The 10,199-nt window shown below is 42.3% G+C and overlaps 1 long non-coding RNA gene across 1 annotated transcript; it reads right to left on the reverse strand.

Moving 5' to 3' along the window:
• Positions 1 to 6,230: 6,230 nt before the first annotated feature.
• LOC123495131 (uncharacterized) lies at positions 6,231 to 7,944 on the reverse strand. The gene is made up of 3 exons (XR_012188729.1): positions 7,773 to 7,944; positions 6,721 to 7,162; positions 6,231 to 6,619 (listed from the first exon to the last, which is right to left on the reverse strand). It is a non-coding gene; the product is annotated as an uncharacterized lncRNA (long non-coding RNA).
• Positions 7,945 to 10,199: the final 2,255 nt, after the last annotated feature.

Genomic DNA, 10,199 nt, shown 5'->3' on the forward strand with positions numbered 1-10,199 from the left:
CGTAGGCTGGTCCGATCGAGCCATGGAGAGTGGCTGGCCATGGAGCGTCACATGCTTTGCGGACGGCTCTGGATCGATCGAGCGGGCCAAAGTACGCAATCATAGGCTAGCGCCGAAACCTGCCTGCCACCTCTATTAACTCCGGCCGATACACATGCTGTACTGTGCATGCCGCGGCAAGTCTCGTCGGCTCATCGTGTAGATTTTGACCATCAGAAAGAAGCAAGCAGTTAAACATCGTGGTGTAGTACTTTTGTTTTTTGTCTTTCAGCAAAGGGTGCGCGATAGATGGGCAGGACGAGTCGACGAGACGTGATGTAACGCCCAAAAGCGGCTTTAGACTTTGGCACTTTGGGCTTTGTATAGGTTGGTCGGTTAGGCGGGAAGAATACACACATGCATGGATCCTTACGAGCCAAGGAACGTAACCACCGTTCAATCTCTGTGGCGTGTCAAGTTTGAGAGTTTCAGTCGGCTGCTCACAGCATCTCCAACGCCGACCCTCAAATCTTCTGTAACTCTCTGGACCGCGTGGGACTTGTTTTTTCCCACAAAACAGAAATAAACGCGCGCGCCGGGGGGGGGGGGGGGGGGGGGGGGGGTTGCATGCATCCGGTCCGCTGCTGCTGTCGCTTCTGCCTGCCTGACCCATCAAAAACCCCTCTCCCATGCCCACACGTTTTTTCGCCCGAAACCAGCTGCCTGCATTCATGCCGGCCCAGAGCGAACGCGACCGCTCACTCGAGCCGACATTGAAGCTGCTCAACGCCAAAGCATATCCCGCTGAAGTATATCCCTCCGGAGCTCACGGTCCAATGAGCGGGTTGCCCGACATAGGAAGACATGTCATTGGAGTGGAGATCTGCCGTGGCCGGCATCTAGACTTGTTTTACCATAGTCTGGTATAGTTTAGTTAAAATATATCCAAAAATGTAAATTTTTTCGTTCATTTATATGAAAAATCATCTGGTTTGCATGTCATTCGTCCGGTTAGTTGAAATCCGGCTTGAAATATATGCGGCTAGCTTTGGATGGCAGGCTCCCGCATCCATGTCCGCGGACTCGCCCCCCCCCCCCCCCCCCCCCCCCCCCCCCCCCGTTTCGTAGACGGATGGGGTGTCCGGTTTGCGGGTTAGCGTTGCATATGTCCTTGACGCCGTACCATGCATGTCCGAGCCGAGCTGATTTGTAATTTTATTTTTAAGACAACGACGTCCTATATTTCAAGTAATGTTCACAGAAATACATAAACCGGTGGTGGATCCGAAAACCACACATGATGGCCAACATCAAGAGTTGTTGCCATCCTAGCCAACCTATGAGCTACGATGTTGTTCATGGCTAAAATCATAAACCAAAAAATATAAACTATGGTTCTTAATCTCTTTCAAGATCATGCAATGACCCCGCGAATTCTATGCCACCTCCAGCTCTTGGATGACTCACAGACGGTCACTCGCCACAACATTATGTTGGTGGGGCTGATTCATAAATAACAATAAAGCTGAAAATGCTCGAAACAGAACGAATCAACGGACGACGAGTAACACCGCAAATGGTAGGTCTCACTTAATACGAGAACGTACCTTGCGTCACCTCAAGCGGCCGATGAAATGGGCTGCCCCATTAAGTGAGCAGTTTAGGAAAGCTTCCGAGGACCGGTTCATATAATCTGCCCTCTGGGTTTGACAGTTTTGGGAAGGATCGACGCTTTCTCCTTATGTTATTCTTTATATTTTTTGGGTTTTCATTTTCATTTTTTCTTATTTTCCAAATACATGTTGAATTTTTAATATATGTTAAGCATATTTTGTATATAACTCAAGCATTTTTAGATACACGTTGAATATTTTTTAAATACATGCTGAATATTTATCCGATTACATGTTGTAGATTTGTAAAATCTGCATTAAACATTTTTTAAACACATGGTGAACATTGTTTCTAAATTGCCTGAATTGTCTTTTACATTTTCATGAACCATTTTTGAAAATGACACTAAACTTATTTTTAAACGCATGATTTTTTTAGATGACATGAGCAGTTTTTTAAAATGGCACGGACATTTTAAAAAAAATTACAGGAACAAAATTTTACTTATTCACGCAATTTTTCAAATTCCATATATTTTTTAAAAGTATTATTTTTAAAATGTCATGGACAGTTTTTTAAGTTGGGCAAACGATTTATTTTACACTGCATGAACATTTTTATATGTGTGGTGAATTTTTTTTTTGAAATGTCGTCAACATTTCTGTCTGAATGATGACAAGTTCGAATGGAGTAATGAAGCTCAAGTAGCTTGTGAGGAACCGAAAAAGGTTCTCCCCACAAAACAAACCAGTACTTGTTGGGCCCGAGTGAAAAAGAACCTTTGCTCTAAGTCAAGTGATGAGTGGTGCTAACAGTGGAGAGCGAGGAACAAGGCAAGACCCTGAAAGTTCAACGGGCCATTTATTACATATCAGAAGTTTTGGCTCCTTCCAAATAAAGTTACCCACATTACGAGAAGTTAGTTTACGGTATTGACGTACTAGCAAAAAAGAAGATAGTCCATGCAACAGGCCGGACACTAGTCTCTTGTCTAAAAAAAACCCTCGACAACGAGTCAGCGACAAATAAAAATAAGAACGGCGACAAAGGATCACCATGGAGGCCCCCTCGTTGGTGAGAACTGATCCAATAGCTCATGAATGACATGCATTTTGAGCCAGGAAAATTCACCCTTTATCGAAAAAAAAGCTGGTGTTCTAAGATATGTGACACCAGGGCACCCAGACGGCCAAGAGTGACATCTGAAGCTATCGTGTGCTGCTCTTCGAGCTCATCACCGGGCGCCCCAGGATGGGTGACGTGGTGGACATGGTCAGAAGGGTGTGGACGTCAGACGGCGCCGACTTCACCGGTGCTCCTACACTGTGTTAGTACGGCAGGGAGGAGGAAGGTAGGGAATCTAGAGTTGAAGCAGGAGAGCAAGAAAGGATTTCATGATTACCACAGCTGGCTCAGAATAATGTAGATACATGGTGCCACACTCATGTAACGTACAATGAGGAATAAAGTTACCGTACAGATCTAGCGAGAACACAAAAACACCAGCCATATGAAGGCCTTGCATGGAAGGTGTCCTCCTCATCGCTGCCCGAGGTGACGGCCATCTTCCTCTCGCGCCACATACTCCTCGGCCTCCCGGCGCTCACTCACGGTGGGGCAGCGCTCCTCTGGGTCTGTTCGCGTCCCGCGCCACCACGGGCTGCGCCATTTGCCTCTGCCTATGAGCTCTCCGGCTCGGGCTGTTCCCCACCGAGAAGCAGGTCAAGAAACTTATCTTCATCCCGCATAACCCCCCCTCCTTGTAAATTTCGTCAAAACTTCTGTTGCTGCATTGCAATTGCAAATTTGCAATCTATCTTGCAACCAAATTGTGTCGCCTTTCTTTGATTGTCGTCGATTGCAACCCAAGTAGTCTGAATCTCTGCCTACGCTCTGTTCTGTTGGGTAGTAGTGTAATTCTTTTTTTTGGCGTAAAGGGTAGTAGTGTAATGTAAGCGAACACCTTCACCCGCAAAAAAAAGTAAGCGAACACCTTCGATAATTTGTTATTTTGTACGTTACAAAGAGCGTCAGGTGTACTAAACTCAAATGTAAAATTAGCAAGTTGCAACCAGTTTTTAGTTTGGGCAAAATGTGCCTTTTGGTTCAGAGTTTGTCCGCGCACACAACATATATAGGCTTGCAGATATAAAGTTGACAACGGTGGCAAAGATAAATGGGGTATGAAATATGATCCATGAATGTGTGACCAAATGATGAAATCCAGTGGTAAATCATTTTTGTTTTCGAAAAGGAGGTTATCCCCGGCTTCTGCATCAGAACGATGCATGCGGCCATCTTATTGATAAGCAAAAAGGTTCAACAAAGTTTCCAGGTCTTAAAAAGGTACAAAAAAGGTCACAAAGAGCAAGAAAAACAAGAAACAGGATAGCCACAACCGGCGGAATAAAAGTAGATAGGAACTAAACCCCTATCCTATTACATGACCGCCATCCAAACCGGTTGAAGATAGCCCGTGCTACCGTCTCCCACCGGATAGACCCAGTAACCATACGCTCCCCGGCATCCGTCGGAGTGAGTAGCGACCACATACGGATCAGTGTAGTGGCCCGAAAGATAACCTGCAAGAAATGAATATGTGTTGTTCTGTTAAAAACTAGATCATTCCTGCAATTCTAAACTGCCCATAATAAAGCACATACTCCTGCACGGATATGTTTCGCCGTTTCTGACTCAATTCGATCGAGCCACGTCCCAAATAACGTGTGGATGGTAGTTGGAGGAACGCTATATGAACAGACCGCCATAATTTTTTTGCCATTGGGCAATTAAGAAAGAGGTGTTTGATAGATTCATCTTAATCAAAGAAGCTACATCTTCTAGATCCTGTCCAGTTACGTATTGCCAAATTGTCCATAGTTAGAATGACTTGTTTATGGACAAACCACATAAACAATTTAATTTTTAAGGGTACTTATTTGAATTTCCAAATATGCATCGATCGAGGAATAGAGCTAGAGTTGATAATATCCAAATACATGAATTTTACCGAAAACACTCTATTCTTGGTTAGTTTCCACTGCAACTGGTCTGACTGTTGGGAAAGGTGGACATTCATCAATCTTCTCACAAGATGGAGTCAAGCTTCCCAACGGTTTCCGCTAAAGTCCTCCTGAATTGAATATTGAGAGGGTTGGACTGTAATACTGTTGCAACGTAAGCATCTCTACGCTGAACAATATTATAGAGAGAAGGATATTGGATAGCTAGAGGCGTCTCCCCTAACCATGTATCCTCCCAGAATCTCGTGGTAGTACCATTTCCAACGATAAATTTTGTCCTGTGGAAGAAGGCTGATTTCACTCTCACCAGTCCTTTCCAAAACGGTGAATCAGTCGGTCGAACCATCACCTGGGATAAGGTTTTAGAATGGAGGTACTTATTATGCAGAATCTGGGCCCATGTGACATCGGTCTCTACAGATAGTTTATACAGCCACCTGCTGAGAAGATATTTGTTCTTCACCTCTAAATTTTCAATATCAAGACCCCCTTGGTCTTTTGGCCTACTGATAATATCCCATTTAGCGAGTCGGTACTTTCGTTTTAACTCATCGCTCTGCCAGAAGAAGCGCGATCGATAGAAGTCAAGTCTTTTCCGAACTCCAACTGGTACCTCGAAAAAGGACAAGAGAAACATTGGCATACTCGTGAGCACCGAATTAATGAGAATTAGTCGGCCTCCATATAAATATAATGACAGAAACAAATCATCTTCAGAAGTTGGAATCAGAGTTGGGAGACGATAGAGTACATCATATAGTTTTTCTACGCCCGAGCATTAGCAGAAAACGGAGTCAACAATATAAATGTGTATCCACTAATACCAAATCGAAAGAATTCATCGATCAGCCATGTTGGCACAGGGATCATGGATTTTTTTTTGAGGGTACGGGATCATGGATTTCCTTGCACACAATGGAATTCTCATTTGCTGCCCTCGCTAGCAACTGCTTCTTCATCGTCGATTTCCATGATCGATAATGAATTGCTTTGTCCAATAGCAACCCTGCAAGATAAAAAAAATTTATGCTCTAAAACTTTGACATCATTGGAAATGGGGATAATGTTAAAAGGAGCTAGCGGTAACGAACAAACTATATGTATGTTTGAACAATGGTCGGCAAAATGGTTGGTTACTGATTATTGTTTAATTTATTTTCTACTGCCTACAATTTCATCAAACTACAGAGCATGCAGCGAAGCATTGCTCTTACGCAGCCAAACCCCAAAAGTAAGATGGGAACAAAAAAGGATATATAGGTACCTTAGGCAGTCAAAAAGTTAAAGAAGAGAGAACAAGGATATATAGACACCTTAGGCAGTTAAAAAGTAGAAGGAAATAAGGACAGGGATGCATAGGTACCTCCTTGAATCCATCAAACATACAAGACCACGACAGGTCCACCAGCCTGTAGGTTAACGGTTCTCACAAGCCTGCATACGAATATGAGCACACTTTCAATTTCCCAAGAGAAATTAAGATAAAAATTAGATAACTATATCTATGGACTAGATTGATTCTAGATAATGAGAAGACATTGCTAGGAAGCAACATGGGGGGTTTCAAATCTGAAGGAAAATGATATATTCTCTGTTGATCAATTACCTGAAATCAGTGGAGCTCCAGACTTGGAACAGTTCTATGTTTTGAACCTGTAACCAGATATGGACGACCGGGAAGGGAAATGGCAAAAATAACTGGTGACATGATAGCTTCGACCGTATGAATGCAGGCCATTTCCTGCAAGTCCCCATATCTGTTTTGATAGAAACAAATTAAGCATACATATTTGCAGCATTATTGCTGGATATGTGTATGTGTACTCTATTAGCTAGCTCGTGTGACCTTCAATAACAATGGTGTACCATACCTTGGCTGTACAATCATTAGAGCCAGTGATCAAATACTGATGATTATGCACGTCTGAAAAAGTCAAGACAGTCACTTGGTCCAAATGCCCCGACAGAGTATAATTTCGTACAGGAGAATCGAGGCTCCAAACCTGAACATGAATAGTGTAGTCCATGAGGTAATCAATTCAGGTTTTGTAGTTGAACTTCATATTTCAAATTTTACTTAGCGTAAGGACAAACCCGACCAAACCTCTATTGTGCCATCTTGCAACGCGGCCGCAAAACTATTGGTGTCCTCTTGGTTAAACATGACCTGAAATATAACGCTGCTAGTGGCAACTGTTCGTGTGCACTTCCAGCCCTTGTTCCAGTCCCAGAGCTTCCCCGATGACAGCACACATGGCTGGATTGGATGAACGGCTAGGGGGATAATGTAACGAAAATCAGCATGGAAACTCTTGATCTTTTGCATGCGTGTTCCGGAGACACATTTGTACACATAAACGATACCATCATCTGCCCCGGCCACAACCCATTGTTTTCTTGCAATAAATTTGATGGAGGAAACTGCAATGAGATTTTAAAATTATTTATTACCATTATGACGTGAGAAGCTTAGTTAGAGAGGAGCCAGAAAGAATGCCTGGTTGCTCTGAGATTTTAAGGGAATCCATCAATTCCTGCGTGCTAGACTGCCAGTAAAAACAAGCAACTTTGTTAGTTCAACGCAATAAAACAAGGCATACATTTCCATTTGCCGATGCATACAGGTGATGGGGCTTTTGTTGTGATGACCCTTTACATCTACAGAAGTATATACATCTGGCACCACTACGTTGGTCGTCATTATATTAATTACGTTGTCATCCATCCCAATTTCCCAGTTCTCTCCAGACGTAGGTTCAGATGCGCTTTCGCCATGTATTCTCCCCATGACTAAGCTAGCTCTCACCTTTCAGTCAAGTTCTCAAACTCCCTACTTACATGATACGTTGGCAATCCAGCCATATCTACTTACCACTAACCCGGCCAAAAAAAAAAAACTGCCTGTCACAAACAAGCTTTAGAGTATATTTCCAAGATTATTCGAATGAGCGGTCTGTGGTAGTGCCCATACAAGATGATGTTTTTGTTCTTGTAGAGGAGAACTATTGGCAGTTAACCTATTGCTTTTTTTTATGTGACCAATTGGCAGTTAATTTGTTGCGAAGTTCCCTGCAATCTCCAAGTTCTAAGAATGAAAGCATTCAGTGAAATGAAGTTTGGAAATTCAGGTCACAGAGTGAGGTGGCAATTTTCTACCTTTGGGTGGAAAACTCTGGCATCCAAGATGTCGATGCAGCAGCTGACGATGCACGGATTTGCCGCCGATTAATAGACTACATCAGAAACCGACATTTCAAATTATATGTACACTATGTTTTTATGAATGTACAACATAAGAGAATACATTAACTTGCCTTTGAGTCGTACTTCCACAAAGAAACATGTCCATCTCGATGACCGGTTATAATCCTTTGCGAACATTAATTTTAAGACAATTACCATAGGTTAGTGGCATCCAAAACAATAATGAGATAATTATAACTAGAGAAAAAAAAAGATTCTAGTACTCATATCATGATATGAACTCACCATGGTTCCGTCGGATGTGCATGTATGGATGTGCTAATAGAAATGTCCTCCGTGGATATGATCTAACCCAAAAAGTAACTCTCGTCGACATTAGGGATAATACCAGCTCAAAGTTTCTCTCTTTTAAGGAACACTGGCTCATAGTTGGAGATGAAGCTAAGAGAGAAAAGAAGAGGATTTGCTGAACCATGAGTCTGCTGATCCATGTCACTACAGGGCTGTTTGGTTGATGTCCTGGACAGCGAGCTGGCAAATTCGAGCGCCTGGCTCACGCCTGGGTAAGTGCAGCTTTGTGCCTGGCCAGGCAAGCCTTGTTTGACTTGGGAACCACGCCTGATGGTGAATAATGCATGTCACATCAGTGTATTTAGCTGTCTTTTCCTTCTCACATGCATGATTATATTACCAGGCAGCACCCAGGCGTCCCTTCTCGGTTGCCTGGACCAGGCTAGTGACACTCTGTCTACTTTCTAGACAGGCTAATGACGCATTGAGATTCTCAGGCCAGGTTAGCTTCAACTTATTCAGGCACCAACCAAACAGAATACAGCAGATCTCAAGCAAGCTTCAGCCCAGGCAAGTTTGCTCCAGGACAGGAACCAAACAGCCCCTACAACCCAGGATCCAAACTATGTTGCTTATCCAAAATTTCCTTTTATGTGCACCACTTCTATCTTTTTAAAGCGCAAAAATGTGTTGCTTAATCATGAAAAGTTGTGCACGTATAAAAGAACCGAACATGCACGATTTCAAATATCAAATCAGAGTATTTCTGAATTTTTCTGCGTGTTGTGAACATTTTGCTGGTGTGCTAGGCTACGTCCTGTTTCTCATTTTCTCATGCTAGGAATTTGTGCTATGCATATATACAAGGGCTTTTTTACTCTACTATTATTATTGGGCTTATTTTTTAAGTTTGCCCCGGTCCGCTGAAAATTAGGAGCGATCCTGGGTGGGATTTTAAACATAACAGTCTCACCCCCCCCCCCCCCCCCCCCCCCCGCTGCGCGAGTAAATGGTTGAAATACCTGTGAAATCCATAACGGGACCGCCGGCTACATTTTGTACTAATGTATAAATTATTGATATAACGGGTATACAAGGAGTGGGAGTACATACTACCGAGAATACTAAGTCACTTTTCTATATGAAGGTGTTCTGAAAATGTACTAGGAACTATGGGCTCAGTTGTAATTTTTTTCATGTGTAGTTCATTTTGGAGTATCTTAGAAGTAGTTTATATAACATACTAAAAATGATAAAATTATACATACATACATACATATAATATAAAAAACAACTACTTTTATAAAATGGCATACCCAATGCTATAAGCTCCCACACAAGGCGGGGTATGGGGAAGGATTATACGAGGTTAGACTTATCCCTGCGCTGTTCAATGCCGAGAGGCTGTGTTGAACCCAGGATATCTTGGCACGAGTGAGGAGTACTCCACTACTGCAACATGCATATCCTTAAAAAATAGCCAGCTACTTCTTTATGCCTATTGAAAATAGCTAAGTTTTGTTAAGTTTCATGCACTAGTCAACACAATTAAAATTGCAAACCGGTGAAAAGGATTAGGCAATCCACATATACACTTCAACATCCCCTCTCACGTGTGACGTGAGAAGTCAACACGCAGACAGACTCAGATGAATGGCTCAAGAGACCTATATATGGACACAAAAGGTGACAACAACAATTTTTGGATAAATTGCAAAAGCCAGGGCTTAACTCAAAACCTTAGCCTCTGATACCATGTTAAGCTTCATGCGCTAGCCAACACATCCGAAGTTCGAACTGATGAAAAGGCTTGGCAATCCACATATACACTTCAACAAGTTTAACTACACTTAATAGATAATTCTACACACCTATTATAAATATACAAAATATAGCCAACTTTATAACTTGTAATTCTATAACAACATGGTAAAATAGTGGCTTAGGTTTTTTGTTCCCATAATATCACGCTTTGTAAAAAATTAACTACATTTCATACATAGTTTTGTTAAGTGTAGAATAGCTTAGTCTGTACCCACAGTAAATGTTCTACAAAATGCAGTAAAATAGTATAAAGTATGTAGTGAT

The sequence above is a fragment of the Aegilops tauschii genome, chromosome 7, assembly GCF_002575655.3.
Source record: "Aegilops tauschii subsp. strangulata cultivar AL8/78 chromosome 7, Aet v6.0, whole genome shotgun sequence".
Lineage (NCBI taxonomy): Eukaryota > Viridiplantae > Streptophyta > Magnoliopsida > Poales > Poaceae > Aegilops > Aegilops tauschii.